The sequence below is a fragment of the Ceratina calcarata genome, unplaced genomic scaffold (assembly GCF_001652005.2).
Source record: "Ceratina calcarata isolate Rehan_Ccalc_2016 unplaced genomic scaffold, ASM165200v1 scaffold436.2, whole genome shotgun sequence".
Lineage (NCBI taxonomy): Eukaryota > Metazoa > Arthropoda > Insecta > Hymenoptera > Apidae > Ceratina > Ceratina calcarata.
Genome location: NW_017167384.1, coordinates 685273 through 702331, shown reverse-complemented (window position 1 = coordinate 702331; position 17059 = coordinate 685273). Strand labels below are relative to the sequence as shown.

General features: G+C 40.9%; 1 protein-coding gene across 2 annotated transcripts in view; it reads right to left on the bottom strand.

Annotated features, from left to right (window-relative positions):
* The window catches only part of LOC108626994 (uncharacterized), a 97492-nt gene that overhangs the window by 69676 nt on the left and 10757 nt on the right, over positions 1 to 17059 (bottom strand). The gene's annotated exons all lie outside the window — the stretch shown is intronic.

The window sequence follows — 17059 nt, the reverse complement described above, 5'->3', positions numbered from 1 at the left end:
CGAACCGGATGCTTTCCCTTCGCTTTTCCTGCTTGCCCTTTGATCACGACAGACAGTTCTTTCAACTGGTAACTGCCAATTTTCTCGTTATTACGTCACTCTTGTCGATTCAAAGTCAAACTTTAGAAGTCTTTCGATCGTGAATTGAAGAAACTCGTCTGTCATACGGAATTGGTTGCTTCCAGTTTATAAATAAAAACAGGAAACAGTCACTCAACTTTTCCCACTGATTTCACTTGCTGCGACAAAACGAATCAATTCATTCTGATTTCTTTCACCGCAGTGACTCTCTTCCTAAGAAGCAGGACCCCTTATCCTTCATACGCCTGAGTTAAGTGAAAGTGCGTGACGATCACGAGTAGAACAATTTCCGGTGACACGCGGAATCGCACAGACGCTTCCGGTTCCGCGAGCTTCATAGGACGCCAGTGTCAGAGACGCGACGATATTAATGGAGGCTCGAGTGCACTCGCGGCCTGCATGAGCTATGGGTCTGCATCCGGCACCGGAACGAGCTTGTTCCCCCCGTGTTTTGATGCACGGCCGCAATTCAATTATTGATCTCCAACTTCGTTTGATTCCAGTCGAGAATCGAAGCCAGTTCCTGGCCGGTGACAGCCATAGTTGCTTTTGCCGATTGGAAAACTTGCAACCCATTAAACTGCATCGAATTCAATCTCCAAATCTTTGTTCCATGAAACGTTCCGTTGCCTCGCTACTTCTTAACTCTTTCCATGCCGTAGAAATTGGCAGTACACATCGAACGGCGAAAATCAAGAATGCACAGACTTTCGTAAACCTTTGTAATAGCGATTGATCGATAGATGAAAGTTCGATATAAAGTGCATACAGATTCTGGGACACGTTCCTTGTATCACGTCTCGTAAACGAGTTTGCAGAATAGAATACAATTCGCGGTGGGAGATTGCACCTATGCAGCGTTGGTTTTCCGTAACTTCCGACGCGGCTAATTGACGCTTTAAGACGATAACGCATTGTAGGTAATTTAAAGGAGTTAAGGAACACCCTCAAACGTAAACTAAGAGGGTGTGCATTTTATGGCGACTGATGACGTCGAGGAATACACCCTTTCTTGTTAAGGCGTCCAATTCCCCTTTCTTCGAATGTCTCTTCTTCCCTCGGAATTTACTCTAATTAAATGTATTCTCTTAGCTGGAATTACGGAACAAGTTTCCCTCGCTCTCACCCATTGTTCTTTAAAGCGTCGGGTTTCTCGCGAGGCAACAAACAAGTTGCGTTTTATACTCGGTGTTAACGATCAGCTAGAAAGAAGCGCTCGCACGGAGCTCGTTAATCGACCGATTAAAATCAAACCCGAGTCGATGGAACTCGACTACGCAAATTAGATCGTTCCGAGTAACGACACCTCTCTGTCGAAAAAGTTTTCCCTCGCAATTTGCACCGCGATTTTTCTCGAGAGAAATCTTCACAAGAGATCTGAAGACATTCATACTCACTCTCCGTAAAAAATCTCACTATTCAGATCAGAGATATCAATTGAAATATTGTACCAAATGTATATAGATAGTGCGAAATTGTTTGACGTAATGCATACGAAAAACGGACTTGCATACGACGAATGATACGGAACGATGATACCTAACGATGATTTGATACGATAATATGATACAAGTGAACAGGCGCCTTGACACTTTATCCCTAACATTCGCAATGTTAAATGCAAATTGGGTTTAACCGCGCGTTCCGATATGGAACGTATCGCAATCAGCGATTCATTGATCTCGATTTAATCCGATTAACCAATCGAATCCCGTTAATCCACTGGGGAACATTTGTTCGCCAGTTTTACAAAGGGGCTATAGATAAAATTATTCCAACGAGATTGAATCGTCCCACCTTTCATATTGATAAATCGCCACAAATCGTAGAAACGAGATACGCTTAGGGAGCGCAAACAATGGATTCGCAGAGTACATTAAGTTGAAGCGATCCGATAATTCACGTTCGGAATCGATACTGAAAATCAACAGAGCAACATGTCCAAGTACGATCGTTGCTCGTTGTGTACGGTGAAAGTTAAATTTGCATGCATGCCAAGACAAATAATAGCCATTAGACCGTAATCAACACAATCAATTTGTACGGAGTAAGATGTGTATTTAATATCCGCTACTGTGAGCGAAATTAAATCATAACGAACGTGCTGTAAGATCAGATACTTATGGATGCCAGCGAATTTAACAATGAGTCGGAATATTTTTAAAAGTTGAAACAACATATGAAAATGCATAGAAGATATGTATTAAATTTTACATTTTACAGAGAGTCCATCAATCATTACCCAAGTGACGATATTCAATTTCCGTGTTCCTGTTTAAATGATCTACTCTGTAGGAAAATAAGTTAGAGTTCAGGGTAAACAACCTGACTCCATCCCCTTATCTCTAACGCGAGGCACACCCTATGAATACAAAACGTCTCCATCTAAAAAACAGTTCGCGCTGCAGCGTCGGCCTTCTTGCTCGGTAAAAGGCAAGAAGAAAACGCGAGGAAAAAGAGAACAAGTATCCCGCATACTCGTCCGGTGTAAATTATACGGGCGCGCATGCCTACGTAAATACGTCGTACAATTACCCAGGTGCACCTGCTCTTTATTTAACCTACAGGTAAACCGTTTTTCTCCCTCGTGACATCCGATCGCAATCTTCAGCATCCGGCGAGATCCTCTCTCGGCCGTTTCTATCAAGCGAAATCCCGAGGTTAACTAATAATTTCCGTTGGAAAGTTTCAATCCTGCAATTTTCATATTGAATAACCGCGTCGTTATTAAAGGAAATCGCGATGGGTGAAGCAAATTGCCAAGAGTTCCCTCAATGCGTTTTCCGGAAGACCTACCTAGAAACTGATGGTAGCACAAAAGTCTCTGATATTGTAATTAACGCGGTCTAATTAAACGTTTTTTCTATGCCATTAAATTCCCTGCTGGGAGACTTTGTCTCAAGTCTTGTTAATTGGCACTTCGATTAACCATGAAACGACGATACTTCATTTTTCATTTTATTCACGCGTGAACCGTCCTATATTTCTCGGGAATTTAATCCCAGCAAAACTTGTCAACCTTTTTACCGTGGTCAAGTCTACAGGAAATTGCGCGACATTTCGTCCCGCTACCTCGCCGAGTTTCGAATCGGGAACAGCAATTTCGACGTCGATTTCCGTCGACTTCGACTTGGTTTTAACTTAACTTTCTGCAGTTCGCCACTCGTTAAAGCCGTGGAACGCTGCCTCAAGATTTAATTGGCGCGCATAAAACTGGTTATATGATCGAATCGCTACTTCAATCGTTGCCCGAGTTTACACCCTTTGGAACAACTCTTTGCCGCGGGAAGCTGCGGTAATGAAAGGTAATGAATCTTTGTGGAAGAAAGCACACACGGGCTAAAAGTTTTTTGCGGACACCGGGTTTCCCGGCTCGAAACTTGCTCGGGAAAAACAAGAATTCGATGACGAAGATGGATGGCGTTTAGAACTAGATGGACAGCTGCACAAGGCTGACCATCCCTGACCAATCGATTTTCCATTATTCTATACAGAATATTGGGCCAGACTTCTTGTACTACCGCTCTTATTAAAGATTCTATCAAAAAACTGATATTGCAGAACGAGACTGCTTATTGAACTGTCTAATAGACGAATGATTTCGATGATTGCACGTCTAATAATGCAATAAGGAGAATTTGCACGAATCTGAACAGACCATCCCCTGTTTGTTGTTTCTAGTTTTGCAACTTCTCCTTTAAACTGAGGATTCACGACTTTGTAAGACACCCTCGAGTATCCCTCGCACGGGGACGATAAATCTTACAGGGGATGCACTTGTTGAAATCAAAAGCTTGCACAGAAACCTGTGAAATTGTATTTTAACACAAATTTTACAATCTTCGCGTAAAATGTGACCCACTCATCATTGATTTTCTTACTTTCCTATTTTAATCTGTCAAAAGGATGAATTCATTTGACGCAGGAATTCGCACATAGTACGTTTTGATAACATCATTAAACAAGTAACACGTGGTACTTGTTACTATGACGCAGCCTGTATGATTCTGATTATTACTGAATTTCAATTTTAATTTGATTATTTTACAGAAAGATGGGCAAACTGCATTACGCTAATGAGACCCTCTGAATTCAGTGAGGAGAATTTGTCTTGCAGCATTCACTATTTTTCACAGAAGAATCGTTGGTGTCACTCTGTCGGGGAAAGAGCACTGGCCCGGTTTTTCAGGGCGAGTGAAATTATTATCGCAGTTGTCCAACGTCGGTATAAACAATAACAGCGTGGCTTTAATTAAAAGAAAATGCATCTTGCTGACGTAACTGTCTATACCTGGCGAACCGTTTCGCGATAATAAATAGCGGCGCGCAATTATAACCAGACGCTTAATATGCTTGTAATTAGCGAAACGTTTTATTCATATAATTATCGACATTTCAGTGATGGATTTCTCCGGTAGAAATTGATAATTTAATGACGTTTATCTTGAAAAGTTCTTGTCAGTTATTGAGATCAGGATTTCACTAACTCAAAAAATTATTGGTCAAACGATGCATACAAAGTTTCAACGTCCAAAATGCTACTTTACGCGTAATAAAATACATGAAACACACTTTTAAGTCTTGTTACCCGATATCTGATGTTACTAAATTGTTCAACTCCTTGCGAACGTTTTGTTAATTCGGCATGGAATAATGACAATCTCAGAGAAATCGATGACTGGAGTAAATATAACGAAACAACACCACCGGCCCTGGGCTATCACCAGAAGCTTGAAATCCCCCGCAGCATCTTTACGACACCCTCGAGCATTTTCCTTGGAACGACGACGCTCCCGACAACTGCTCCGCGAACCGTTTTTCTCCTTCCACGCCACTTTTCCAGATACCCGGAAACATCGCCGCGAAACACGCACGCATTATACTTTATCTCTATCCAGCAGTATTTCAGTCGAAGAGTAATTTAATACAGAAATAAAATTTCGAATAATGAAACACCCACTCGACGAACACTTAAATTGACGTTAATTCTTAACTTGTGTACTGGAGCGATAAGTCTAATTTTGATCATTGTGTTTATTTTGCATTTTACTGTGGGATTTTCATTTTCCATGTCATTACTATTTCATGCACTACCTAATCTATAATATCAATGGATTATTTATCTAGAATTAGAATACCAAATTTGATTTGAACTCCAGTATATCATTCATGTTTGTGAGAAGCAGTGAACCAGTCGAGGGATAAAGTAAATAAAATGGAATGAGTTTACATACGAAGGAATAATTATATGGGTTGATTTTCTCTAAGGAATTTTTTTTAGTATAAATTACTTTCAGATCCTAGATAAAACCGGTTGCCTGTGGCAACGAAGACAAGAGGGAAGATGGAGGCGGCATTATTATCGTCGATTCAACGCCGTGGTCCGATCGTGACTGTGTCTGACGCTGTCTAGACGCCATCTCGTCAGCCTCCCCAGGGAGCTGCTCAATATTTATCCGACCATCGTCTTGGAACACCGAGAAGTTCCATGGAATGTCGAATCGACGACGGAGAAGATCGCTCGGTGAAACGATCGACGGCTGACGTCGCGACGCCAACAACGAATAACATATAGCGTACGCTTTCTACATACTGTATGAAACAGTTCCCAAACACTCTCGGTTTACCTCGATTCTCTGAACAATTTTACACACACAGTGTGCTTTAATTAATTTCTATTTTACATGTAATTGATATCCTCTGTATGTTCAATTATTTTGACGATTATTCAACTGAAACGCATTTCATATGCAATTTAATATTTCTAAGGCTATTTCCACGATTTCTGCAAATGTTTATTCCACTCAATCGATTAATAGGATACGAAGCTTAATGTTACTGTTTGAAGGCTCGCCAGAGCGTGGGAAATAGCAGGGCAATTGCCAATGTTTGCTTAATATCGGAATCGAGACGAACGAACGAATGAGGAGATTCTGTGTTATTCGACGCAGAAAACAAATATTTGTCCCTGTGTTACATCGGTTTTTTCCCCCAACTTCGTAACGCGGAAAACGTCCGCGCAAATTTTCATCCGTTTTCCCGAACCCCGCCAAAACGAATTTTCAATTGGTCGGATCTATTTAACGTTGAATATTTCAAAATACAGTGGAATTGTTCAGAAAAAAGCTTTCAGGGATGGAAAAATTTGTTGAAAATACCAGCAAGATTTTATAATAATTTTGTCGTAAAGACGAAACAGAATCCCTTCCTTTTTTCAATGCAAAATCCATATTGGTGTTAAAATTCGTAAAACGGATTCACGGGAGGAAAAGATGTAGGGTGGATTTAACGATCGAGACGCGTGCCAGGAAATAATTCAACCACTTTCGAGCCGACGACGACCGGAATGCGCGAGTCCACTGTACGTCATTTCAACGGTTTCACGGTGAGAGCGCGTGCACGCGTGACTCCACCTGCATGATATACGTATACTACACGAGGTATGCGTATTACAATCCCCGGGGACTGTAAATGCATCCATGACAGGGTATGAGAGTGCCCAAAATGTCTCTAAATCAGCTTAGGAGCGATGCGAGTAAAACATTAAGTAGTATAACCACACGATATGTCAGACAAGCTTTATCGTCAAAGCATACGAAACAGAGTTACTGCGCCTGAAATGTGAACCATGTAAACCATGAATATATATTCATTTATGTCACTCAACGGACACAGAGAACTGTATATTTCAATATACTAAATGGATCTTGAAAATAATTATGTGCACTTGATAATTACGCACGAATATCCGGGTTTTTGCAATCAAGCCTGAACCGGGAACGCGTTAACGTTAGGGAATAACTTCCGACTTCCGTCGCACGTGACGGCGAGCGTATTATCACCGGCGTATAACTCTGCATCTCTCTCAGCGCGCGTAGAGGAGAGCTTTTACCCAGAAATTCCGGTACACACGCGAGTATACAGATAAGCGTGATAATTCACCGTCGTCGCTAGGAATCCTCTTTTTTACCTCGCCCTCTCTGTCTCTCCCGCGGCTGACGAAACCAGAAATTGCACGTAAACCGTGAATATTGCTCCCGTGCACCAGACAAATGATATCCGCGATTTTTCTTCTCTCGAAACATTTTGGAAATTACTCGGTTGGAATCATTTAACAGACAGATTATTCCTGAATAAATAATTAAATGTTCACAAGTTTCGACTGATAATTGAATAAAATATATGAGGTAACTTCATTAGCATTAAATAGAGAACTTTGATCGAGCAATTAATTTCGAAAGCTCCTGCCACGTTTTCCTCAATAGGGAAACAATTTACCGTTACCATGGCCACGAGGATATGAAACGTAAACTCGGTCCCAAATTCGCCGGTCACGTGCCGATCATCGTTACTTAATGAAAATACCAGGAGAGATAAAGAGAGGGAGATAACGGTATTACCGCGAACTGTCGGCATTAATAAACGTGGAAACGTGTTCTCTGGCCACACGCACGCATCACACGTTTCAAACCGACTCGGGTTCTGCCGCGATACTATCAAATAATAGTTCTCTGCAATTGTAGCAACAATCAAAATCAAGCAAGTCTGAAATCTAAATGTTACTCTCGAGCGTATGTATAATCGAGGAAAACGATTTGTGAAAGTGATCTCAGAGAGGAGCGCTTGAAGCCTGTCTTGGTATATCCTCTGGTAACTTCAGAGAGATGAAAGGACTCCGAAATGCCCGTCTCGTGGCTTCTGACAAGCGATTGATAGCGTATCGGGATAATCTTCGGCAGGAAATTACCAAGAGCCCGTATAAATCAAGCGTCTCGTCACTGTCTGACGTTTATTGCCGTTAACATGCTTCCTGCTCCACTGTCTCAAAGAGAAACTTTCGTCGTTCTTCAACACTTTTGCGGAAAGGAAAGTCGAGCCGATACGGATGGCAATAAAACACTTAGTTTCAATTGTAGCCGACTGCGCAAACCCTTAGTGTTTGCAGCCGGGTTAATTACAGAAACTAATTAATTTCGCTCCAACCCACCGCGTCCAACAACCTCGTAAACTCTCGTAATTCCGCAACATAAATGTCACACTGAAAATGTACTGAGTCAAAACAGAGACGAGAAGAATTGCAACTTATAAACAAACGACTAAAACGATCCTTGTGCAACATTAATCAAATTGTTTGTTCAGATTTGTTTTCATTGAAAGCCGAAGCTCGGATGGTTTGTAAATGTTTTGAGAGCTTTCGATTAAAGATTCGTCGAGGGAAATTTGGGAAATTCCTAGCTCGTCCAGCGTCTTCAATTAGGACAGAAAGCTGGAGTCACGAGACGTGACTCGACGGAAGCCAGAAAGTCGACATAAACCACGTTGTGTTGCGTTCTGCAACGAAAGAGGTCCCAAGACGGGAGAAAGAGAGCGAGAAAGGGAGTTCTAGGCAGCACGAGCCGGGGAGCTAATTAAGTCTGGTCGAAACCACTGCCGCGGAAGCTTTATTAAGCTGCCGCTCCTCTGCCGGATGCTCGCGTAAATTCTACAAGCGAACCGTGTTCCAATTTCCGAATTGGCTCGCGAATCAACGAAACACCGGAAATGCAACTGGTGTGTCTCCTTAATTCCTCGGTCAAGGAATTCTTAATAACCCTTTCTATCTTCCCTGTCTGAATCGAATCAGAGAAGTAAGATTTACTAAGGAAAGAACGTTGTAATTGGAATGAACAAAAATTCTTTGAGACTTCAACAAGCTTAAGTAGTATAGATCAATATTTCCGGTTGATCAAATTCAGTCTTAGTATAAAACTGAAATAAGAAGGTACTCATAGGTTGAAAGGATTTTATCAGATACGAAAAATTGCAAGGGAGTCAGTAGTAAGAATCAATAATGTGTGCGTGATCAGATAATTTTGTGAGAACGTATCGACGCTATTTCGTTTCCCGGGGTGGAAAAACAGTAGTTGAAGATGAATAATGCATGAGGGATAATGGATCAGAAAGGAAAAGCTCGGCGACGATGAAAGAGCCTGTTTTAAAAAGGGTTTCGCAATTTCCTGAAGTGGCGTTTCTCTTCCTCGTGTCCCTCGCTATATCCGTAGGTTTGTGTGCGCTCGAAGTTTATTAGAAACACGGACTTTGCAACCGCGCTGTTAGGTAAACTCGCTTACTTGGAGGGCCGTAACAAGAATTAGACGAGCCCGCCTCGGTTAATTGCCGCCTTCGTTAATTAAAAAACTCCCCCATGCCAGCTAACGTGAAGGTCCTTTGCAATTTCATTCGGAATGATGTAGAATTATTTGAGAAAGCATAATGTGTACGGCGTAATATTTAACTGTGCAGTTCCATTGGAATAAAAATTCAAGACGGAGCTTACGTGTAAAGATGCTGGGAAGTTATTATTGGAGAACCGGGTATGCGGATGCACCCCTATCCTAATTTATCCCCGGGGCTTAAAGGGTGAGATTAAAGCGACAGAAATAAAGGTTTGACCTTAAATTCGCCCCTGGGTATATAAGAACGGAATAAGGCAGAATTCTTATCTCGCGGATTGCTCGGTTAATTAGTATTTATCGCGAGAATAAGCCGCGAGATTGGCTGCCAGGATGAGTTTTATCGCGTGACTCTCCTACTAACTTTTACCCTACGTTTCTCTTTATGAGCTCGCGTTTTCTCGGATGCAGTTGGAAAGAAACGCGGTGCCAATCGATTCGCGCTTAAATTGAAAGCATCCGAGGTTGATTTATCGACAGGGAAATTCGCGGAATCGTTCACGACCTGTTTTTTACGTTTACCATTTTTTTTTTTAAACGTGTTGTTTCAAACTCTTCCTCTGATTTATTAAACGATTTGATTTATTTCCGGCGGTGACATTTTTTTTATTAAGCTTTTTCGAAATCAACAAGAGACTGTGAATCATCCTCTTTCAGGATTTTATGTCCACGTAAAAGAAGTCTTCGATGAATCGCAGATTTAGTAAAATAAGTATTTAAGCTTGCACAGAAAATCTTGTATAAATGTTTCATTTCTACTAAAAGTCCACGAGTCTAATTATAAACATTTTTTGATATACAACGTGGCGTTGAATGAAGAGTTGGTACCTGACAAAAATATCCAGAACAACGCTTTTTCCCTGTTCTTTGTCGCGTTTTTTTACGATCGTTATCACGTCGGACGACACGTTCGTTCCATCCCTTCGCCGTTCCGGACACGAATTTTTTCGTCGCCGGTTTTACTCGCGCTTTTCACGCCCGTTGAACATTGTTACGGGGACTCGTCGATGCCTCTTTTTTCAGATTGCGGACCGTATTTAGCGGGCCGAGTCCGTAAATCATAAAATCCGCGGAACGTCGACGTTATCGCGGGCAAACAGGATCAACGTTCCGCCATCGTTCTCTATGAACGTCTACATATCTTTCGACCGTTCGTAACCCACATGGCCAGGATACTTTCATATATTATCGTATTATAAAAGTACACGACGTGACCATAGATTTTAAAATCTAACAGGAGTCATAATTCCATTTTTCATTGAAACTCAGTTCGAAGGAGCAATTTTAATTATTGACTTATACTACTTAACATCAACACGATCTTAATAAAATTCTATCCATTTTGATAAAAACTTTCTTGTTTTAATTTCATATTGAGATAGAGTTTGAACGTGCATGTTCATGGGAAACTTGGCTCTAGTTAGGCCCTGTACACGGCACAACAACTGTTGCCAACTGGCGTTAATTCACGTAAAACTGAGCTGATCAAAGCTTACGATATATCATAGTTAAATTCGGCTCGATCCGAAGAAGTTGGGCAAGTGTTTCACGAGCATTAACCGCGATTTCGAAAGAGGAGTTGAAAGTTCGGCGACTCGAAAAAGCAAGACTAACTCGGGAACGGCGACCGGCTCTAATCTCCGCCGATGGGGCATTTAATTTTCCGGCTATCCCCGGATCTCACCGTCAACTTGCTTGATGGAAACCGATGCCGGCGGGTTCTCTTTCCACGCGTAATCAGCTGAAGTTCAATAAAAGCACGCCCGCCGGCCGTTCAATGCAAAGTGGTCACGCTGTTTCGTCCGGAAAATTTCGATCTGTATTCGAGACAGTGGAAAATTTCATTTTTCACCACTGCTGGTACACCCTCGTTCATAAATGTCCCAAAGAGTATAGATAAAACACACATTGGAATTCTGATATTCCTATTTTTTTTCTGACAGAAAATTCTCAACTTTCTAGAGTGCAACAAGTGATTAGATAAAAACCACGCTTGTTTAAAGTATAAATATATCAAGGTTTTTTACGATACGTTGTATGATTTATTATTTGGTGATTTCTTTTATTCAATCGTGTAGTTGGAAATAGTCTAAGATTTATGAAAGGGAGTGTACCGTCGGTTTCTTTTTATCGTTTATGCTGTTGATATCGCGGATCCTCGTAAAATATCGAAAACACAGGTGGCAGGTGAAACGAGCTGCCAAGTCGCGTCAACCCTTCTTCCCCTATCGCTTATCTATACACCCTTTCACCGACGGTTTATTTTACGACGTCGGTCCTTTCGTTTCATGCAAAGTACTCTTTTCTACCGGAATACACTTGGATACACCGTAGAAATATAAAATGCGATACAGTTTGATCGACGTAGTAAAATTGAAATCGTCGACACCAGTGGGAATTCAATAATAATTAGATTCGTATCGAAAACATTTTATATATATTTTTCTATTATTCAAGGAATGCAAAGTGCACTAGTGTATTATTCGTCAAATTCAGTTGTTTTATAAATGTACAAAGTCTATTAGCGGTCTACTTTATTTACTTTGAATCACATTTCGCGAGTAAAAGTTTGTTCTGTTGGTGAAAATCGGTTTAGAATTCCGACGATTTCAATCTCCTGTCAACTCCCGCGAGGTATTTAGATCGCCGCCCCGGGAATTCTTACGACGTATTCTATTCTCTGTTTCGGATCGGGCTGTCCGGAATCCGGAGCCAACATTTCACTAAAACTTTTTTAATGAAACGATCTCCGGGTGGGACGGCTACGTCCTCTCCATACTCCTTCCAACGAACACCATATGGCGTTTTTTCACCCTACTTTGTGGGGTATCGAGTTCCCAACATACGTGAACTCTTAATAATCTTATCAGATGTCCCCATAGATTCATGACCCACTCGAACGCGCATCAATCATTATGAAAGTAGTATAAAAACTTAGGACTTTCATTTGTATTATTTATTTATCAAATCGATGAATTTTTGCCAATGCAATTGTTTTTACTATTATAATAACTGTCACACGTTTAATGATTGCACACATGTATAAACAAATGGAAAATGCATAAATTATTCAAAGTGAATTTCAGTTACGGTGAACTCTATTGTGCGAACGTTTGGTAAGAAGATTCGATTCGATTTCCATCATACTGTATCGAAACCGAATTGTTGCGAGCGCTTTATGTCTCTAATAAACTACGCGGAATCGATACGTATCTCGCTGTTCGTACTTTCATGTTCGATTCTGTATCTACCAATTTATACCCAGTGATCGTTCGTTACTGTGCTCGTAAGTCTTCCGGAAATCGATACGTACGCGTACAGTACGTCGTCATACAGGATCGCGTGCACACGCGTGTGCCACATTTACGCATTTTAATACCATACCATAATACCATACGAGTTTCTCTACGATCTATCAGAAACAGCGCTACCATTTATCCTAAACATAGATACCAATTCAAAATATCTGTCTTATACTATTCAGAGAAATGGATATAATATAGTACAATCCTGTATCTATTAAGAAATGAGAAAATGTGACCTGATATTAAATGTACTGTCGTTCAAATTAATTGATACGTGTCATAAGACATGTGTTTTACGATATTAAGAAAAAATCGTGTAAGTATATAAACGACGATTTGAATGAAAGTCATGAAACGGAATTGTCTGAAGGCAAATGGTGAACAGAAGGAATCGTCGACTGTTTTGTCCGCATTGAAATTGATTGAAGCGACGGTGCGCGTGGCGCAACGAGCGCACTTCAGACGCAGAGCGCAGGTGTCATCCCTTTGTGCGATTTTTAAATATCCCCTCGCGGCCGAACCTTTCGAGGGCCCTCCTGATCGATTGCAAGCCTGCGTGGCATAACGTGTTCCTCCAACTAAAAAGCGAGAGCCGGGTTTTATTTGTCGGACGATTCATTATCGACGATTGGCTTTCAACTTTCCATTCGGGAAAAATTCACAGAGCTTTATCCGTGTTCGCGCGCTATTAAAAATTGTAAGGGGTCGAAACGAGGTTCCGCGGACTAATGTTTCGCAGTGCATTTGTTTAACTTTTAACAGGCATCTCTCGCAGGTTGTAATGCAGATTAAACATAATTATTTTAGATGCTCGTGCAACGATGCTTTAGTGATTACGCTTTAATATTATTATTATATAATATATGACTTGACAGAAGTAAAGTCGGAAATCTCGTCCGATTAAAGGATTTGAAAATTTCGCGAATATAAATTTGATAATAGAACGTTTTATCGGGGGATATAACTTTAATCCCGTCCCAGCAGTGCCGAGCAAAATATTTAAAAGGATTATCCATTATGAACGGTTAATGGTCTGCGTTGCCTTTTTTGTTCCCGTGGCACATAAAATGTTTCCACTTTTCAGTCGCCAGTAATTTATAATGAATCTCACGTAGCGTATTCGACGATATGCATCGCCACATTTATAGGGAATCTAAAAATGACCCAATGATAAACGTAACACTAGTGCAAAATAACTGTTTGTTGCCATAAATCCGGCTCGAAACAGAAAAAAGATTTACACATCTCATAAATTCGATTACACCATTGCAAATCATGTTTGTATCGCTACAATACATCATTTTGAACATAACAAGCATTTCTTAACGAGTTAAGAATGAGCAACATTTGCCGTAAATGTTGAACTTGCTACCGTACTATGCGGATGATTAATAAATGAGATAAAGAAGTCGACACTGACATTCAAGACACGGTTCTTCAACTTTTCACTCACCTGCCGGTGCCTTTCACCAGCGATGAACGCCTCTCTCTATCTTCAACCGTGAATTCTTTCACGCTCCATTGGCATTCGATGGCGTTTCACCTCCGAATGCTTGGCGAACTCGTGATATTTGCGCTCCGCGTTAACGCTCATATTCGCGTAAAACTATCTAGTCACGGTAAACTCACCAGGTAGCACTGAATCAGTAATGGAATTTCTACTCTTACATCTAAGCCTCTCGAAACGTTAACCGAATCCATTCAGTCGAAACAGAACAGCAAAGACGAACTAATTAATTAATTCTGCTCCTCGTCGTCAATTAAACCAACGTCCTAAACTATCAAGATGGATTTTATTAATTAAATGAAATAATCGATACGTTCCTTGTTTATGTTTCCAAACGAAATTTATACCTCGCCAGATGCATTTAATAATTCATCGTATCGAATCACCGGGCGTTGCATTAAACTAGTATTACAAACAGAAGAAGAATCAAATTAAATACGAGTTTTTATCGGGAATTTGTTTATATCGTAAATATTTTTGTGTCTGTTTGTAATCAATATGAACTGGGTGCAGGTGCGTACAGCCGCATACGTAATTTTACCCGCGATGCATCGAAATCAGCCAAGGATTAATCAAGACGCGTATACCGTCAAACACAGTCGCCTCTGTATTACACACGATCCAGGATCGATCCGTTCATACCGACGCACGCCTGTCTATCAAAATTTCGTAAGTCTCCAAAAGATAGATTCTATCAATGCACAGGATGCACACGCAGAGTCAGACGCAGTGAGAAATCTGTGCATGTCTGTGTAGACGGATGTATAATATATGAAAGTTGTGCAGAAATACATGCACAGAATTTACAATATCGACGTTCGAAATACGTGTACCACGGTTCTCGTTGAATTGGAGCAAACTTTACAAGCTACAGCGAAATCATTGATCCATTTTTCACCGCGACCCGTTTCTAAATTTTCCGGATAGAAGAGAAGGGCGGGCGGAGGGGGGCAAGTTTGATCGAATCCTCCGGCTCCTCAAACGAACCGAAACTTTCCTTTTTCAAACAAGATTTTATAAGCCAAACTCGATACGATGGAAATTGCGGCTAATCCCTTAAACATCCCCCCGACCTTGCGTAACCGACGAACCGTTAAAAGCAAAGTTTTCCGTTTATATCCGTTGACACAACCGAACCGCAGCTTCCTAGATAGTTTTCATCTCCAGCCTCGTGAAAATATTTTATTTAAAAAACATTTTTCCATTACATCGGATTTTCATTGTACCTCCTCGTAAAGCAATTAGCAATTCGATTTTATACGCACGAACATTTCTTTTGAAATCCATTTTTGTGTGAATTTTTCACTGCGGAACGGATGACGGTTCGATTTCGAGGAGTAATTGTATCGTTATAAAGGAGAAGAACTATCAATATGCGGGCGACATTGTTGGTGAACGTATTAATCAACTAATAATTCTCAGGGGCTGTGTATCGTCGTCTGGCAGGGAACAATACAACCCAATATGCATAGCTGGACGCGGCAGCCTATAGCCTAGTCAATATGTAAACGTGCACGCGTAGATATCTACGTGTGTGTGTATACGCGCACGGACGTTCAGAAATGCATACGCGACGCGTGTTCGCGCATACGACCGAATGTTCTCCTCTATCACCGGAATTTACGAGCGGATTCCCCATATGACGAGTTTACGTTGGATTTTCACCCAAATACGATGCGAAGCTATCATACTTTAATCCAGATTTAAAAATCATCAAACCTTATCTCTCGTCGTTTCGTTTTGCCAACTTGATAATCATTGATTTTACTGTCGATGTTCAAACTATCCTGGAAATGTAAGAGTTTCAGAAAAAGATTGTTATTTGATTGCGTCCCGAATAGATATTTCCAACTGGAATTTGTTCCAGTTTCATAGGTAAAGAACGTGCAATTAATTCGAACAAACTGACAAGAAGACGTCAAACGTTGCTATTTGAGAGGGCTTTGTCGAGATTCCTTTGAAAGCGGTCCAATAAAAGAGTACGAAAGCGTTTTATCGACCGTCTGGCGATGACAGCCCTGCGGGAGTTAATTGAGCCCGCGGATATACACGAGAACCGCGTCCGTGGCCAACGTTCAGCAAAAACCTCTTAATTAATCTGTCCCATTAACACCCGCCGGCTTTGAGCCGCCGCCTTCGTGGAACCACGAGCCATTTCGGATTTGTCACATGAAAATTTCACTAATCACACGAAACGACGAAATTACAATTATAAAGTTCTTGATCGAAGCAATAACATGTTGAATGAGAATATAAAAAAAAATGCAGATAGGAAGATCGTTTCGTACATTTCATTTTATGTACAGTACGATTTTGAATATTGAACATTCAGCTTTGTACGTCTTCGTTCGATGTAATTTTATTAAGTTTGATCTAAAACTATTTTTCAGGGACAGTGCAATGAAAATACGTAAAATTAATTTGTCACTCAAATGTTGAAAAAAAGGGAAGCTCGTTAAGGGTGAGACTCGTCTTTGCACGCTTTACAATTTATTGCGTCTTTCTTGCGCGTTAAAGCGTACTATGAACCGCATACCTAATGCCCGGTTCCCAAGCCCGGTCGAATCATAAATCGTCCGGTTCTCTTCGTTTCTCTTTCGCCCGCCACGGGTTTCTTACCGTGTCTCGAGAGATCGTGTGCACCTTCAAGACCACGACTTTCACGGACGCGATACGTACTACCCCTCTGAACGATAATTTCTGTTATTCTTGGCCTCTAAGCAAAGATACTTGCGCCACGTTTGTGCAAAATCGTAAGCAGCCGTTTCAAACTCGAATTTATACCGTAGATATTAAGGATGTATTGGCTATACAGTCAATCCCAATAGTTTATGTACCTTAGAAAAACGCATTTCCTATAATTAAAAAGAAATCAGACGTCGGAAGAACAATGCTAATAATAAATAGCTACGTGCTAAAAAGTATAGAAGGAAATATTCAACTAACTATTGACG